Genomic DNA, 17,995 nt, shown 5'->3' with positions numbered 1-17,995 from the left:
GTACACAAAATATGATATATAATATTTTATACATATTATATATACAAATATAAATTTAAATAACTTAAATTGTATATAATATACAAGTATATACTATATATTTTAGATCACAGAAAACACAAGTTAGAAAATATTTCAAGCTAAATGATAATTAAAATATAAGATTTTAAAATGTGGGATGCCTCAGTGGCTCAGCGGTTGAGCGTCTGCCTTTGCTCAGGGCATGATCCCAGATCCAGATCGAGTCCCACATAGGGCTTCCTGCATGGAGCCTACTTTTCCCTCTGCCTGTGTCTCTCATGAATAAATAAATAAAATCTTAAAAAATAAATATAGGCATAAAAGCATTTATTAAAATTTTAGTACTTGAAAGCAGTAAATGATAATATATAAAAGATACTACAGTATGACCAAGTAAAGTTATTCCAACAATGAAAAGCTAGTGCAAACCTTACTAAACAGCATATTCTACTACATTATCAGAATAGCATTATCATTTTAATGGATGAAGAAAAAACTGGACAATTTTTAGCTCTCATTAATGAAAAAATTCTCTGAATACTGGAAGATAACTTCCTCAATCTGTTAAGGGATACCTTGGTCACGACAATAAGTCACGCAATTTGCTTTATCCAGGAAACCAAGGTTGGTGCATATTATACAAATCAACTTACAGTGAAAGATTAAAAGAGAAAATTCATAAGACAATCCCAAAAACTGCTGAAAAAATAACACATTGGATATAGAAGAATCATCAATGATAACATTTTCAGAACCTTTAAAATAAAATTGATGCGCTAACAGGTATTCAGAATACCTACAGTAAATATCATATTTAAGAGTCGACCCTTAAAGCTACCTTTTGAGATTTGTTAAGAAGAGAAACATTCCTATTATCATCGTTTTCATTCAACATTGTACTGGAGTTTCTAAAAGGTGCAATAAGTCAAGGAAAATAAATATAAGCAGAATTGGAAAGAAAGAGCCATGCCAGTATTCACTGATTTTAAGATCAAATTATGAAGTTTCAATAGTGTCAGGTGAAAATACATGTAACTCAGACAGTTATGTGAAATATTGCTTAAATCAACACTTACAGATAGCTTTCTTAAACTTATGAATAGATTTTTGAAGCAGAAAGCCTCAGTTCCATTTCTAGCTTTGTTTCTAGAGTTTCCTGATATGCTAACAGAAATACAAGCATCCCAAGGGGTGGTGGGGATTAAAATTATACGTAAATACACACACAGCTGTACTTTATGTTACATCTGGAATGTAACTTAGACTATAGGAGTAGTCACAACTTCTTGGCCCATGTTTTATTTTAAAAGATATTGGGTACAATTAGAAATTATATTAATGAAGACCATTGTTATCTCATTCTCAGGTTCACTAACAAAAATGACAAAAGCGTGACTAGATTTTATTTTGTTTATTAATTTTTTTAAATTATCACTATTTACCAACATACATTCATACCAATCCCTCAATTTTTATTTCAACATTCTGGTGGAATTAAATAAATGACCACCAAATGATCATGTATTTAAAAACATTTAAATCCGAAATACTGTATCTGGACTCTATAAAATATATTATGATGATTGTTCAAGATGATTTGCAGTTTTTATATTGGTTAAAAGGAATTTCTGTTTATCAGAATATTACAGTGAAGTGTTATCAATAAAGCCACTTCCGGGGTAATTTATTTTAAGATTTATGTATTTATTTTTAGAGAGAGAAAGAACATGAGCTGGGGATGGGGCAGAGAGAGAATCTTTCATGCCAACTCCTTGCTGAGCTAGAAGTCCAAGGAACGACCGAGCTGAAACCAAGAGTTGGACACTTAACCAACTGAGCCATGTAATTTTTGATTATAGTTTAAGTTAGTTTTAGGTTCAGTTATTAGTAGGACATTTTTTGTGTATGTGTGACATGGTTTACAACAGAACAAATAATTTTTTTAAAAAGAAAAATGACAAATCAGGGTATTGTATCTCATATCCCAAATGATTGATTTCTGTGGCATGTTATGATATTTCAGGTCAATTATAAATATCTCTTTATTTCTGTTAGAAAAGACTAATGTTTTTCTTCATTAAGTGGGACCTCTAAAAGCAGATTTATGCAGAATATCTTGCACCCTTTGCTTGGGGAGCTTTAATTTAACGTATTTGAGATATTTGACATGGTAAAACTCTCAAGGACTTGCTTATACATGGCAAATTTATTATTTCTCTTTAATTAAATTCACACAAGCTCTTAGGCAATTATACTTGCAAGAGAAATTTTTAAGTGATGAGAAAGATTACAGGGAGGGATGTATAAAAGTGAAATTTTCCAATACTGGTTACATACTATTGTACATGAGACAGACAGTGGGGAAGATAAATGCTTCTTCATAAGAGATACGATAGTTATTACTAATTAAGAAAATGCATTTGAAGCAATTACTAAAGAACAACAGCATTAACTCTATCCATATTTGAATTTTCCCTGTCTGCCAAATTGAAGTGCAGACCTCCACTCCATAATTGACTGCACTAAATTTGATCCTCTCCACTTTTTTATATTAATAGGACTTCATGCTAAGTTTTTAAAGCCTAAATGACTCCCAATTCTGAATTCCAGAGATAAGTGCTTTTATTTTGATATTTTAATTTTTCTCGTCATGTATGTATTTACATAGCTATAGCAATGCAATTTGTTTGCAAGATTGAAATTCAGGATATCTTTTTTTTTTAAGATTTTATTTATTTATTCATCAGAGACAGAGACAGGCAGAGACATAGGCACGGGGAGAAGCAGGCTCAGGCAAGGAGCCCGATGTGGGACTCGATCCCGGGACCTGAGCCAAAGGCAGATGCTCAACCACTGAGCCAGCCAGGCACCCCAAAATTCAGGATATCTTCTATATAATAATTTAGAGAATAGAGGGCATAAAATAACATTATGTGCACTTCCGATTTGATGGTTTTATAATGTAGTTTTATCATTCTTATATAGATGTTTATTAAAAATTGCTTTATATTATGAACAGAACTACAGATTTATAGCAGTGGGTATCCATTAGAGTTTTTTGTTTTGTTTTGTTTTTTTCCTTTTTTCTTTCTTTTTTCTTTCCTTTTTTTTAAAAAAAATACTTATTTTTATTTTTTCCACATTGTTATTTACATTCCAGTTAGTTAACACAGTGTATTATTAGTTTCAAATGTACAATACAGTGATTCGACACTTTCGTATAACACCCAGTGCTCATCACAAGTACACTCCTTAACCTAGGCACCTGTTCTCCCATCCACCCACCCTCTCTGGCATATTTACTGTCTACAAAATTCAGTTGCAATCCTATGCAGACACCTGTTGCAGTCTAGATTGGAAAAAGCAGAGAAGCAGGTGTTGTGGTGAACAACATGAAAGTTGTTGCAGTTGGAGCCAAGTGGGGAAACCCCAATCCTAACTCTGCTCTGACTGTCAATAGCATGCAGTATTCTTTATTAATGAGAAAGCAGAATGAAATATCCATCATATGGAAATGATAGCCTTCAAAAAGTTATCTTTAATCACATGCAAATTTTAGTCTTAATAAATTGACGTTTTTTACCATATTTACCAGTTTTTAATAGCAGTATTTCACAATTTTAGGAAGTGTGTTTTTATCAGGCACCTCTGTGCAAAATATTGACCCTCAGAAATCTTAATGGTTAATTATATTGAATTAATTTTTCATAATTCACCATATTTTTGTATCTATTACTACAGCACTAAAGGCATAAATAGTGTATAATCAGACAATTTTCCACATGATAACTTATCAAATTTTTTGGAGTATTAAAATGGAATTGACTAAAATAATATAGCACATCTATTCTATAGATACTAAAACATATAGAATTATATAGATATAGACTTTGGAATAGTTTTATGATGGCCACATATAACAAAATAACTCATTTTTAATTCAAATATAATATACAAGGAAGATTAGATATGTCTTATACAGACAAAAAATAATATAACTTTGGAGACAATAAATCTAGCTTTTTTTTCATTTTTTTAATGAAAAGCTTTATGTAATTGTGTGTCATACTTGCACCAAGGCCATGCTAATCTTCTCTGTATCATTCCAATTTAATTTTATGTACTGCCAAGCAAGTACCAAACCTGGCTTTTAATTCTGGCCTTACTTCTAGCTCTCTTTGTATGACTTTGGTAAAATCAGTCTCTTAGTCTCAGATTCTCATACGTAAATGGGATGGGGGCAGAGAAGCACTTTTCCTTATTGAGTTTGAATATCATGATCCAATGAACCAATTTAATATAGCACTGGGGATAGGCACTCAAAAATGTTAATTCTTCTAACATATTTTTATTTTACTGACTGGATTTGAAAATCCATAATCTCTATGTTTTGAGTTATGGAGACTATTTTAGTTGTGGGAAATTGTTTAAAAAAAAAAACAAGTTGTACTAACATATCACTGAGACCTGATGAATCTAAAGGCTTTCTTAAGGTGGAAATGTTACAATATAATCAGAAATATGACCACAATGATAAAAACTGCTTAAAGGAAACACACAAATGGCAGCTCCATTTTTTTAAGTTATGCCTGAAGAAAAATTACTATATAAAACATAATTTCAAAGTATAATCATTTTACTTCCTCAGATTAACCAAAGATGAATGACAGCCATATTACCTTTAATGTGCAAAGAGATGCCAAAAAGGACATTGAAAATCACTTTAGTCCATTAAGGGTAACATTAAATCCCAATGAAATTTAAGTTTTAATTTTATAATGCATCTCAATCTGAAACCTTCATTTCTAATTAGCAATTTATTCCTTTGAACTTCCTATCAGGTTGGCGGTGCCAATATTAAGCCCTTTATTACAATTTGTCACTTACTCATTTTGAATGTCAAAATTCATACTACTAAGGGACAACCATGTTACTCTGCTACCTGGGTGTACAAAAAAAAAAAAAAAAAAGAAAAAGAAAAAAGTCACTGATCTCAATGACGAAGAAAGCTCTATGTCTTACTGACTGCTTAGCATATTCAACTCAATAGTATGTATTGGGAACTTCCTATGAAAATATCACTTTGGTTTTTCTTTGGTTATAAAATATGAATTAAGAAGCACCGCTAAGTGAGCAAAGACCTTAAGATATAGTGAGGGAGCTAAGGCAACATATATATAGATACATATTAGACAAAGGAGAAAGACATGATATCAATGAATCATTAGTAAAATCTAGCTTTGTTTTATTTCTGGAGATCAGTGACATTTAGGGTACATCCAGGCAGCAGAATGCTATGGTTGTCTAACATACGTCTCATACAAGGATTTTCTTCCTCTTTTCACCATTTTTCAAGTGGCTTGTGGGACTGCCATTTACATCTCTACTCCCGCTCTGTTTCCTATCCCAAGTTGCAGCAAACATTTCCAAACACATTTCAAGGAATGTACTATTCCATTTACAATAAATAGCAAAATTATGAGGTTATATAAAAGTCAATAAAGTTATAGGTAACTTACTAAAAATGCTCTTAATGAGGAGAGCAGTCTTGAATACAAGAGAATGGGATTTTTTTCCAAGCTAACTAACATATAAGTTTTGCAAAAATTATTGAGGAGTCTGGCTCCTGGTCAAAAAATCTATGTGTGATCTTTCAGGTCTGACCACAGGCAGTTACAAAGGTTTGCCTGGCACACCTTGTGAGAGAAAGTTGCCTTTCCCACACCAGACTCGGAGAGCAGCACTGCCATCGCTATAGAAAGTTATAGTTAAGAATCCAGGATCCCTTGGCCAGGATCCCTTGTATTACTAGCCCCAGCACCTCCTTTGGTTACCTTCCATCAAGAACCTACGTCAGAAGCACCTGTGACAGGCACCTCTGCTGAGAACGCTTTATGGGGAGAGGAGTGGGGAAGGGACTCGAAGACATATTTTTCTACTCTGGACCCAGTGTTTAGTACTTTGCTACGCCTAGCCCTTACCCATCCTTCCCCTCCTCCACTGGAGTCCATGAAACTGCAGGGTCCTTTTGTTCAGCTTTTTTTCGGGGGGCGTGAGGCAATTACTTTCATTTTGGCTAGCAATCCACCATGTCTGTGCTGATCCATCTGACCCTTGACTGGTGTCATTTCACGGAGAAAAATGAAACAGTGGGAGATTTGGCACTTTCTCTAATTTAGCCTCTTGCTTATAATTTTACACTAAGTGACTAAAGGCTTGGATGTTACTTTCATTTTGGCTTGTTCCATCAATCAGTTACTGTAACACCAGGAAGGCAGCAATCTCCAGCTCAAGTCAGGCCTTGAAGTTGTCTACCTTCTTTGAGTTGACCCTTTCTTGTCTGTAAAACTGGGATATTGATACCTTTCTCATCATAAGTATAAGAGATGATATAAGTAGATGTCTTAAGATAAAACTAAACTTAATTACAACAATCTCAAAACCATAATTGTAACTGGAAACTGGCAGGGTCTCCAAAGCAGTAAGTAACAGTAACTGAACATATGAATCATTTACACTTGGTTAAATTTTTATAAATATGAACAATAAATCTTGCATCCTCAAACTACATATGTTTTGTACTGGATGTCCGTAGATGACTTCAAAGTCATTATATTTATATATAAAATGTATTCTAATTCCAACAAGAAACCAACTCAGAAGATTCTTTCAATTTTACATGATACTAGGTACTATATAGTACTAACAGTACTACGCAAGAGTCACTAGGACCCAAAATTTTCCTAATTTGTTCCTGCTTTTCCCCTCATTTGTTGACAGAACATTGCTTCATATGCTCTTGTGAAAGAGGTCCCTCACTTGCTATCTATACCTGTTATATTAATAGGAATCTGACACAAAATGTCATCTTGTCTTTCCCCAACCTTTCTGTACCATATTTGCTCAGTAACAAACAAAGAAGCAAAACTTAAGCAAATGAATTCCTTACGGGCCATATTAATATTACCAGATGCACCCAGGCACTTTCAGTATTGATTTAGAGTCAAGAAAATTTCATTCCCCACTGTTATCTTTATACTAAGAGTTACTATGGCAATTGAGTTGGTTGGTTCTATGCTTGCCAGATATTTTGTGTCCATTTCTACCTTCATAAAATGTCCTTATAATTGGAGTTTCTGGTTATTGTTTAGAATTATTCTGTTCCTCCTAATTCTTCAAGGCCAAAGTCTGAACTTCTCTATCAATTTTTTGTCCACTAATTCATAAACTTTTCTTCTATTAATAATGTGACCCAAACACTAATTTGGTACTTGACGTTATGTTATTTCATTTATTTAACAAGATAAGTATTATTCAAAGTGCTACACAGCCCTCTTAGGCATACACAATCACCACAGTGTTTTGACTAGACAACTTCAATAATAAAAACATAAGTATATATTAATTATTCACTAAGAAGCATAGTTTCAAATTTGAACTGGTGCCTGAATAAACTTGGTAATTAAAGCAAAAACTTTTTTTTTCTATAATTTTGTTTATTTATTCATGAGAGACACAGAGAGACAGAGAGAGGCAGAGACATAGGCAGAACGAGAAGCAGGCTTCCCACAGGAAGCTCGATGCAGGATCGAGTCCCGATCCCAGGACCCCAGAATCACGACCTGAGCCAAAGGCAGATGCTCAACCACTGAGCCACCCATGTTTCCCTAAAGCAAACTGTATAAGAGATTTCAGTATATAATTTACACGGGAATTTAGGTATTTCCTTTAAGTCTTGGTTTATTCTTGAATTACTGTATCCTGATTTCTCATTTAAAGTTACCTCCAAAGAAAATTAAATAAATAAATAAAAATAAATAAAGTTACCTCCAATTTAGAAGTTTTAGTTGGTTCATATAAGATTTATTTTAGTGTGTGACCAGGTCAGAACAACACTCTGATTGCCATCCCACTGTACAAGAGTAACTACTTTTTTTGTTGTTGTTTTTTAGAGGAAAGCAGATTCAATGAAACACAGATGCAGTAGTATATTTAGAGATCCATGGGTGTTGTTTCAAAGTCTTGAAAACTGCTATTATTTAAAACCTAATGAGATTTTTTTTCTAAGTAAATTACGAGACAGACTATATCTTTCTGTTAATGTAATTGTACTCTTTTGGGTATTCTTCACCAGACTGTAATTTGTATATTCTACTCTATGGATTTGTGTTAAGGAAACATATTTCATGGAATATTAAGAGTCTAAAATAGAAAAAACATTTTCTTGACAATTAATTTTGTGTTTTTCAGTTAGAAGGTGAATATTACATTTTCTTATGAAACATTCATTAGTGTTATATATACTTCTAATTTATTTCAAAGTTGATTTTTCAGTTCTTTGATTAATAAAATATTCACATTAATAGGATAAGATCTTATTAGCAAATGAACAAGAATTAAAGTGAGGAGAAAAGGAATGGGTAAATGTTCCTGTAAGGGGAAGAGAACTAGACCTTATTAAATTTTTACTATTTCTTGTGTTAGTTTAAAGACGTATATTTCATTTTATATAATTTTTCACAAATCTGTACGGTAAGTTGCTGGAATAGCTTTTATTTTCTTTAGAAATACAAAGGCTGTGATTTAGAGAGATTTCATGCCTAGCCGACATTTAATTACCAAGGAACTGACAGAGCAATAACTTCAGTGTTTCATGGGTGCATCTCTCTCTTGGGCCAGGGATTATGTTTAAGTCTCTAAATGTCTTAATACAGCAGAGGCAATTAAGTTCCTTCCACCCACTTCACAAAAAACTGTTTCTAAGACAGAATTTTATCACTAAATTGTAAAAATATTAGCTCCCTCTTTTATTCAGTTAAATTGCTAGAAATGAAAAGTACATTTTACCAATATAATCCTGCTGGAGTGTATAGGAACTGTAGATGCATGGAGGTTACAACACGGTTGAATATAACTTTAAAAGAGTTAAAGCACAATTCTAATAAAAATATAAAGTGAAGAGGAGCCAAAGGTTTATTTATCTCATTAATGAGGGAACCAGCAAGATGGTAAAGATAGCTTGCAGTCCATTTGAAGAGCAGATGTTTATAGAATTTGTGAAAGGCATACACATATAAATTTGTGATGTTTAACACAAAATTGGTTAATAATTATTTTGGAGTTATCTTTTCCATAGAATAGAAATCATTTGCATCTCTTTTGGGCAACATATAATAAAACTTAACATGCATATTCACGGAGTCTGTGTCCTAATAAGTAGTTAATGGACAAATGTACATCCCTAGTGAACTGAATAATCCTTGGGTGGGAGTATTACTCCAAAGTTCAATAACATCTTGAAAAATATGTCATTATCACTTATCTTTGTAACATACAGTGTCCTAAGCAATTGACTCTAAAGCATTAGGCAGAAGATGGCCCTCTAGTTGGTTTCTCCTACCCAAAATATGAAATAACATCATAACATATTGCAACCATGTTTAGCCCAGTTTCTCTCTAAAAATTAAATTGTCCTTGTTCACCTCATACACTGAAGATTGTCTTTATTTTTATGCCAATATTTCTTGCCATAAATTAAAGTAAATCTTACATCTATAAACTCTAGAATATAAAAAAAAAAAGATTTTACAATTCCTTTTCTTTTTGATTAATCACTTCCAATAGTCTCCTTAACTTTCCCTCTCTAAAACATTGAGTACTCAGAAGAATAATGTTGATAGCATACATGAATACTGTTAGAAGACAGAGATATCTATGACACTATTTTTTATTTTATATTATGTAATCTTATGTGTTCTTGCACAAAAGGAGAAAGATAAAGAAAATAAGAATCAACAGTTACTGTTAAAGCCATGTTGTCTTTCTATATTAAACAATCTCCACCTATTATGCCTTAAGTTATACAAGAAGATTTTGATTTTGAACCCTATGATTGTTGGTGGCTGTGAAGCAATTATATCTAGAATTTTCCCTCAGTTTTTTTAAAAATGTGTAGCAATAGATAGCTCTTACAAACTGGGCGTTATTTAAAAGGTTAGGAAGAAGTTAGCTATAATTGGAGGGCAATGAAAAGTCTTCTGTGAAATGAATAGTATGTACTTTAGGAGGTCTGTAAGATCAATTGGCATAAGTTATATATATTTTAAGTGGTGCTCACTATTCTCCTTTGATACAAAACTGAAAAGTTGCTTAAAACTTTGTAGATGTATTATTTGTTTACAGTTCTATCTGCAAATATCGACCAAGTTGCATGGAGAAAGATAAGCTGTAAAGAAAACCAAATTATTATTGAAATTATGCAGCTAAAAATCAAGTTAAACATCATCTTGTGTATGGGTATAGTATGCAGGTTTCCCTTATGTTGAAAAATAAGTTAATATATTTTTTAAAAAATGAAAATGTCAATGCTTGGCAAATATTAAGTATCCAACCATTTTTATCATTTTGTTATATGTTATAAACACAAATGTACACCTTTATAATCAAATGCAAAAAGCTTGGGTTTATTTAATATATTCAAACCCTTTATCAATATATTAATATTTTGGAGCCCTTTATTAATCTATTGTCTTTGCTTACGCTTGTACATAACCAGGGACTTGCACTCCATTAAATACCACATTCTATCTCAAGCCTCCTGTACTTTTTCCTAAGAAAAGCCTGCCACTCCTGCATTTAGCTCTCGACTCCACTGCAGAACTAGCATATTCTTAGACATCTTCTGTGACTCTGCAACTTAAATCTGACTTTGTTTTTCTATTCTTTATACATTTGCATATAAAAGAAACAAATATATATAGATAGCCACAAACTTACGATTTTTCAACTTTACCACGGTGTGAAAACTATACAAATTTGTAGACAGTGTACTTCAAATTTTAATTTTGATATATGTTCCTGGGCTAGCACTGTGTGGTACTAATACTCTCTGGCAATGCTGAGCAGCAGCAGTGGGCCAGAGCTCCCAATCAAGCATGGGATCATGAGGACAAATCCATATACTTAAAACTCATTCTGTACCCATACAGTCATTTTGTTTTTCACTTTCAGTGCCATATTCATTAAGTTACAGTGGAAGTTCACCACTTTGTTTTCAAATAAGCTTTATGTTAGATGAATTTGCCTATCTGTAGTCTACTGTAAGTGTTCGGAGCACATTACGTTAGGCTGGGCTAAGTTAAGCTGCTCAGTAGGTTATAGGTATTAAATGCATCTTCCACTTAAGGTATTTTCAACTTACAATGGGTTTATTGGGATGTAACCCCATCATTAGTTGAGGAAGATCTTTATTTATGAAGCTTTTATACTGCATTGTTAAATGTAATGCAGTTATATTCTTTTTTGATTCCTTCAATCTGTGAGATTTTGAAGACTAGAATTGATGTCTCTTACAGGTATATCCTCAGCATTTAACTGAATGCCTGAAAAGTGTACTAGTTTAATCAATATTTGTTGAATATATAAAGACTAAACAATGATCAAATATGCGTTGCCCCTCATCTTTTTCTCCCTCCCCCTTATTGCATATGATAGGAGATTAAATTGAAACTGCAGTAAAAAATCAATATGCTTAATGAGAAATGTTATTAAAGAAATGGAATCCAGAAATTATTGAACTCTGTTAGGCTTCAATGATTGACTGCTAATAAACATAGGTTGATTGATAACCCTGCATGTGACTACAGTAAGTAAAGTCTCTAGCAAGATGTTACACTATACAAATAAACTCAATAATGCATAATTGTGAATATTAGAAATATCACCATGTCATTGGTCATTTGCACATTTAATTTTATTATCTCCTATGTGTCAGTACAGTACTAAACTCATATCCCAAGGTTGAATATGTAAAGGTCCTTGAGCTCCCAGTTCTAGTCTAGAGAAAAAAATCAAGAATGTTAATAGTTTTATTATGATGCAACATGTATGATAATTACTAGACAACGAACTTAAAAACGAGTCAAATTTAGGGTTAAGAAATATTTATTTGTTTGTAAAAAGTGCACTGGATTTAGGTAAATTAAAAAGACAAGGGAAGATTTTCCAGTAGAGAGATGTGTTTGAGAATGGAAATAATAGCACAGCTTAATAGTCAGAAAGCGTTAGTGTTTTGGAGGTTTGTAGGAAAGAATGAATATGTATGAATAGTATGAGGAATTAATAAGAAAAATAGCCTTCCAGAATAAGCTAAATAATTTGAATATTTTTCTTTTCTTCATGCAAGCCACAAGCAGCCATTAAAGGGTTTTGAAGAGGAATGCAAAATGACAAAATATAAATTTTATGTCGATCTGTCTGCCTGTAATATGAAGTGTAGGTTTAAGCTGGAGGGGCAGTCTTAGTAGGAAAGGATCAAGTTTGAAGGTGAGAAATGATAAGAGCTGAAACTATGAGATGACAGAAGAGATTTAAGAAACATTTTTTAAAAAGTTAAATTCACAAGTTTCGTAATATTAGATCTGACGGACAAATTGAGAGAGAACATTAGCAGGACTCAGTTTTCTGGCCAAGTTTACATGGAATAGGAAACACTGCAGATGTTGCAGATTTGGGGATAAAGATAATTGGTTTGGATTTTGATGTGGAACAAAGGCAAAAGAAAAATTAAATTTCCTTACTATCTATAGCCCATTGACAAGTACTCGAAACTCACAGAATGATGTTCCTCCAGGAACTCAGCTGCCTCCATGTTACTACTTCACTGAGGGCAAGAGAGCAATCTTAGCCCAATCCCCAGGACCCCGTTAATTCTATTTAATATATAAAAAATTCCTTTTTTCTCTAGCCCCCAAGATATATACTGGCAATCATCGCCCAAACACATGGCCCATAGATATATATCTGAAAGGTCACATGACTCAAGTTTTATTAGACAGTGATAAATGACCTTTCCCCAACAATAGCTAGCCCCATCAAGGTCCTGGAAATCCTGTTTCCAAAATTCTTTAGATTTACACTATGCCTAACCTCCTCCCAAGTTAAAGGAGATAATGGGCCACACCTCATGACCTCTGTGCAGCTCTTTGCCCAGAGGTCCAGTCCCCATGCTTTAATAAAATCATCTTTTTGCACCAAAGACATCTGAAGAATTCTTTCTTGGTCCTTGGCTCTGAAACTCATCTTTCCTACATCAGATTTCACACATTAAAATGAAAAAAAAAAGAAAGAAAAGAAGAGAAAACTTAAATAGAATTATAACTTAGAATGTATTAGCTTAAATACAGTAGTTGAAGCCATGAGTTCAGAGATATAATAATGAAAATGTTTCATCAATTTAATAATCTATCGATATTTAGCAATGGTTCTTATAAAAAGAGAACGTCATAGTAAAGTCATGTTTCCATAGTAATATTCTTCATAAACTTATTAAAATAACAACATCCATCATAACTTTGAAACTGTACCTGAAATTTTAAAACTAAAAAAATAACATACATTACCAGGTACTCAACAAATTAGCATGGGAGTATTTCATTCACCTATCCACACATGAATATTTTCATATTGTTATTTGCAAGAATAAGTTCCTAAAGAATAAGGCCAAAGGCATTTAATAATATTTTTAAATTTTTGATTTTAATACTTTCTGAAGAAATGAATAGTACTATGCAGTGTTCCAGAATATTAGCAGAACAATGTAATTTAGAATAAAATTCACTTTGAAGAAGTATGTTCTTAGGCAATGTTTATGATCATGTGCAATTTCACCAATTAAACACCCATATAGGTGGAAAATGAATGTATGTTGCATGTTTGCCATTTGTGGAAGAAATCCAACATCTTTAGCCTGGCCAATATTCCTAGCTTTCTTTGGCTTGGAAGATTTCAAATCATAAATATTTTCTAATTCCCCTTGGATTTTAAGTCACAATGGCCTCAGGCTTTTATTCAAAATAAATTAGAGACAAAAACTACATGGTGAATGATGTATTATACTACAAACATTAAACGTCTACATTTTTTAGTTAAGGAGAAATAAGAAATGGATTGTTTATAGTCTAGAGAAGAAAAAAGTCGATAACTTCCTTTTTAATAACTAGTGTTGATGTTATACTCTAATATGTCCCATATTAAAATACAAAAATATAGCTTTCTAAAAAGTTAAAATGAAAACTTGCTAATTAAATTGTTTTTATTGGTGATACATACTTTGGGTTCTGTTATCAATGAATAGCCTAAAGGGTAAAAATACCCCTTTTGTTTATATGAGATCTCTAAAATTCATAGGCTTAAGAGGAAAAGTTATATCTTCACACTGCTGTAAGTATTAAAACTGAATAACAGAGTCAGAATTCTCTTCTACTAAAAATAATTTCTTTTAGTCTCTGTGAGCTAAGTATGACTTGGGGATTTTACTTCTAAATTTGAAGTTTAGTAACATATTCTGAAACATTTTATTTTTCATCAGTATATGGTATAGTATCCCATATTAAGCATTTAATACCTTTAAAAATCTGGACATAATAAAATAAAATTAACAATAAAATAAAATTTTATGGGGTGCCTGGGTGGCTCAGGGGTTGAGAGTCTGCCTTTGGCTCAGGGTGTGATCCCAGCGTCCTGGGATCAAGTCCCACATCGGGCTCCCTCTGCCTCTCTCTCTCTCTCTGTCTGTCATGAATAAATAAAATCTTTAAAAATAAAATAAAATTGTATTAAATTTTTTAATTTTGATAAAATTGTATTACTATGCTGTGCTATGTTATCTCCCAGTGTTAGTTTTGCCAGCTATGTACTAGGAAATTGAGCATTAAATAAACAAAAACTAATACGCAAGGTGCCACACATGCAATTGGATTCTGATTTGAATTAAAGTGATTATTTCAATTGGTTTACTTTCCGTGAGTGATGTATCATTTTTCAATGGAACACTTTGTTTTAAATGGATGTTAACTGTACATGGTGAGAATTGTTTCGAATAAGCTGTAGGGATAGAACCATCTTCAGAATGATCTGGGAAAAAATCATCAGACTGAATACAAAATAAATAAATAAAACTTAGTAGAATATTTAAGGAGAAGCCTGTAAAAGCAAAATAAAACAATCAAAGAAGTAAATTGAAGCCTGATGAAACTACCAAAGGAACAAAGTTGGTGAGCAGAGCTGCTCAGATTTGAATTCAGATGGATAATCACGTTTGATGAATGCCAAGAAACAAAACAAAACAAGAGTATAAAGAAAAAAGTTAGAACATCTTCCATCCTCTTAGACGGACATAGATAGAGGAGTAGAGATTGCTCTCCTGTTCCTCTTTGGTAACAGAAGAGCTGTATGCCTGGCTAAACGATGGTATTTACCAGTCTCCTTGGTACAGTTATTGCTGTTATTGCTCATCACTGACCCATAAACAGATGCGGGACTTCCAGGAAAAAGATCTTTTATCTTTTACTTGCTTTGTACTGCTGTGAGCCTGGACCATAGAATGCTGGAATATAGATCAGTGGCTGGAGCTCCAACAGCCCTCTTGATCCCTGAGATGACCTTTAAGATAAAAGTCATACTCTTGGGATGTCAGAAAGAAGATAGAAGATGGAGGTCCTGATGCTTCATGGAGCAAGCATGCCAGCTACGGAAGGGGGATTTTATGAAAGAATAAACTCCCGTGCATTTAATCCACTATTATTCCTAGTCTCTTCTCAGTGTGAGACACAATTACTAACAGGTTAGATAGATGTAAAAGAAACAAAAATCACAGAATAAATGCAAAGATGGAAAAATAATATCTACAAAGCAAATGTATTAAATTCACTTTCAACAGTTCAAACTCTTAGTATCAGTGATGTAAGCCATAGTATCATTTATAAGAAAAGCTTTATGCAGTATTTAAGACAATTTGAATTTCATGTAAAGAGAATGTCAGACATAGCAAATAAAATGCAGCACCTAATTACAGTCGAATTTCAGACAGATAAGAATGATTCTGGTGTAAGTATCTACCGTGCAACATTTGGTACATACCTATTGTAAAAATACATATATATTTATTGTATATCTGAAATTCAAATGTTTCTATGAGTTTTGCATTTTAATTAGCAAGTCTACCTTTAAAGTTGTTGAAAGTCATAATATAAATTAAAGCAAGTTATTTCAAAATAGTGTTTTCATAGGGCTTTATGTTTGTTATTAAGCATGACCAAAAATGCCATATCACTAATAGTGATAAAATAAATAAATTATATTTTATCTTCAACTTGGTATGCGTCATTGGAATTTTATGACAATCCCTCCTTTCATAGATGAAGAGACTGCAACTTAAATTGGTTCAATCAATCCATTGAGATTGCATAGCAAGTAAGTGGCAAAACTAGGACTGGAATCTAGGAACCAGCTTGAGAGAAGGAGAAGTAAGGTCAGGAGAGTCATGCTTTAAACCTCATTGCTGCTCATCTGCATCCCCTGGTCATAGCTCATCAGACCAACATGACAATGATACCAGAATTGTAGTATGTGTGCCAAGTTCCACTAAAAATAGAATGACGGAAGTAAACCAATTCTCTATTGCAGGAATTTAGGCAGAAAGAGGATTGAGGACACATATAGGAAGGAAAATATATGAATATATAGTAGCTGAGTGAATTTAATAGCATATCTTTAGAGCAGGGATTAATACAAGATTGCTAATAGAAAATTAAGTCAGCATTGTTCCTAAAGCTGCATTGAATAGAAAAAAAAGAAAAATCTTCCAGCTTAGGAAACCATAACTTACAAATCTGGTGAGGGCCTTTTCTGTTGTCCCTAAACTCTTTTATTGCCACATGTGTTCTAACATTGAATTCCTGTTGTTCTAGGCAGGTTGAGTGTTTCTGTGCTGTTGAAACATATATTAGAAGAAAGAGAAAGAAGCAGGAGGAAGCGTCGGGAGGAGGAGGACAAGAGAGAAGAAAAGGCAAAGAGTCTAGTTTAACTGAACATTTACAATATGACTCATAGAGTGTTACCCATTTTAAAATGCTTTATCTCATTACTTCTCATGCAAAAATGAGTTCATTCTACTATTATCTTCAATTTGCAGATAAAGAAGCTGGGCATAAACAGGTTAAATACCTTGAGGGCACATCAGTCCCAAGAGACTATATGTTAATTAGAAACCAGCCCATTTTGCAAATCATCCTTGTCACTGCCTCCAGTAATTGAGTAGGGCTCTTTTATTCACTTGGTGCAAGACAGAAGGCAAGTCAAATGAAAGGCTTCTAACATCAAGTGGATATCAATTAGTCCCACCCATAATAACAGAGAATATAAAACCTATTAGTAATTATTTGGGGCCAAATTATTTGGGATACATTTTGCAAAGGGTAGCAGAAAATGACAGACCATCCCACTTCCATACAGTGGTTAAGTTCAAGAATGAGAGTCAATAATGTATATAAACATTCCAACTGGGGGATGACTGGGTGGCTCAGTGGTTGAGCATCTGCCTTTGGCTCAGACAGTGTTTCCAGGATCGTGGGATCCAGTCCCACATCAGTCTCCCTCCAAGGAGCCTGCTTCTCCCTCTGCCTATGTCTCTGTCTCTGTCTCTCTCTCTCTCTCTCTCTCTGCACCCTTCATGAATAAATAAATAAAATCTTTAAAAAAAATAAACATACCAACTGTACCACTTATTAGCTCAACAACCTTGGGTGAATAACTGTCTTGGCATAAATCCCCACAAATGTAAATGAGGGTAAGATTTTCTGCACCACCACCCCCCCCAAAAATTCCTTGCTTCATGGAGTTGTCTTTAGGGCTAATAAGATAATAAAGTAGTGACATAATGAGAATTAATATGAATCTATCCTACTAAATAAATAAAATTATAGATGCAATGCATGGAAGGGAAATTAAAAACGTACCCACAGGATTTCTTCTGCAATTAAGAATGGGAATTAGTGGATATAAAAAAGGAGCCATTATTAAGCTGTTAAAAAATATATCTATATTATTGTAACCTTTTGTAGTCAGAAAGAATTTATACATTGCCCAGGTAAATATGTATTAAATCCTACCTAATATATATTAAAGAATCAGAAAT

At 33.1% G+C, this 17,995-nt stretch overlaps 1 protein-coding gene and 1 non-coding gene across 3 annotated transcripts in view; both read right to left on the bottom strand.

Annotated features, from left to right (window-relative positions):
• FSTL5 (follistatin like 5) overlaps positions 1 to 17,995 on the bottom strand; it is a 679,148-nt gene that overhangs the window by 196,350 nt on the left and 464,803 nt on the right. The gene's annotated exons all lie outside the window — the stretch shown is intronic.
• On the bottom strand, positions 4,054 to 4,159 carry LOC121481742. The gene has a single exon (XR_005985400.1). It is a non-coding gene; the product is annotated as a U6 spliceosomal RNA (small nuclear RNA).

The sequence above is a fragment of the Vulpes lagopus genome, chromosome 23 (assembly GCF_018345385.1).
Source record: "Vulpes lagopus strain Blue_001 chromosome 23, ASM1834538v1, whole genome shotgun sequence".
In the NCBI taxonomy this organism is placed as follows: domain Eukaryota; kingdom Metazoa; phylum Chordata; class Mammalia; order Carnivora; family Canidae; genus Vulpes; species Vulpes lagopus.
Note: the sequence above shows the minus strand (reverse complement) of the source record. Positions and strands in the feature narration are given on the sequence as shown.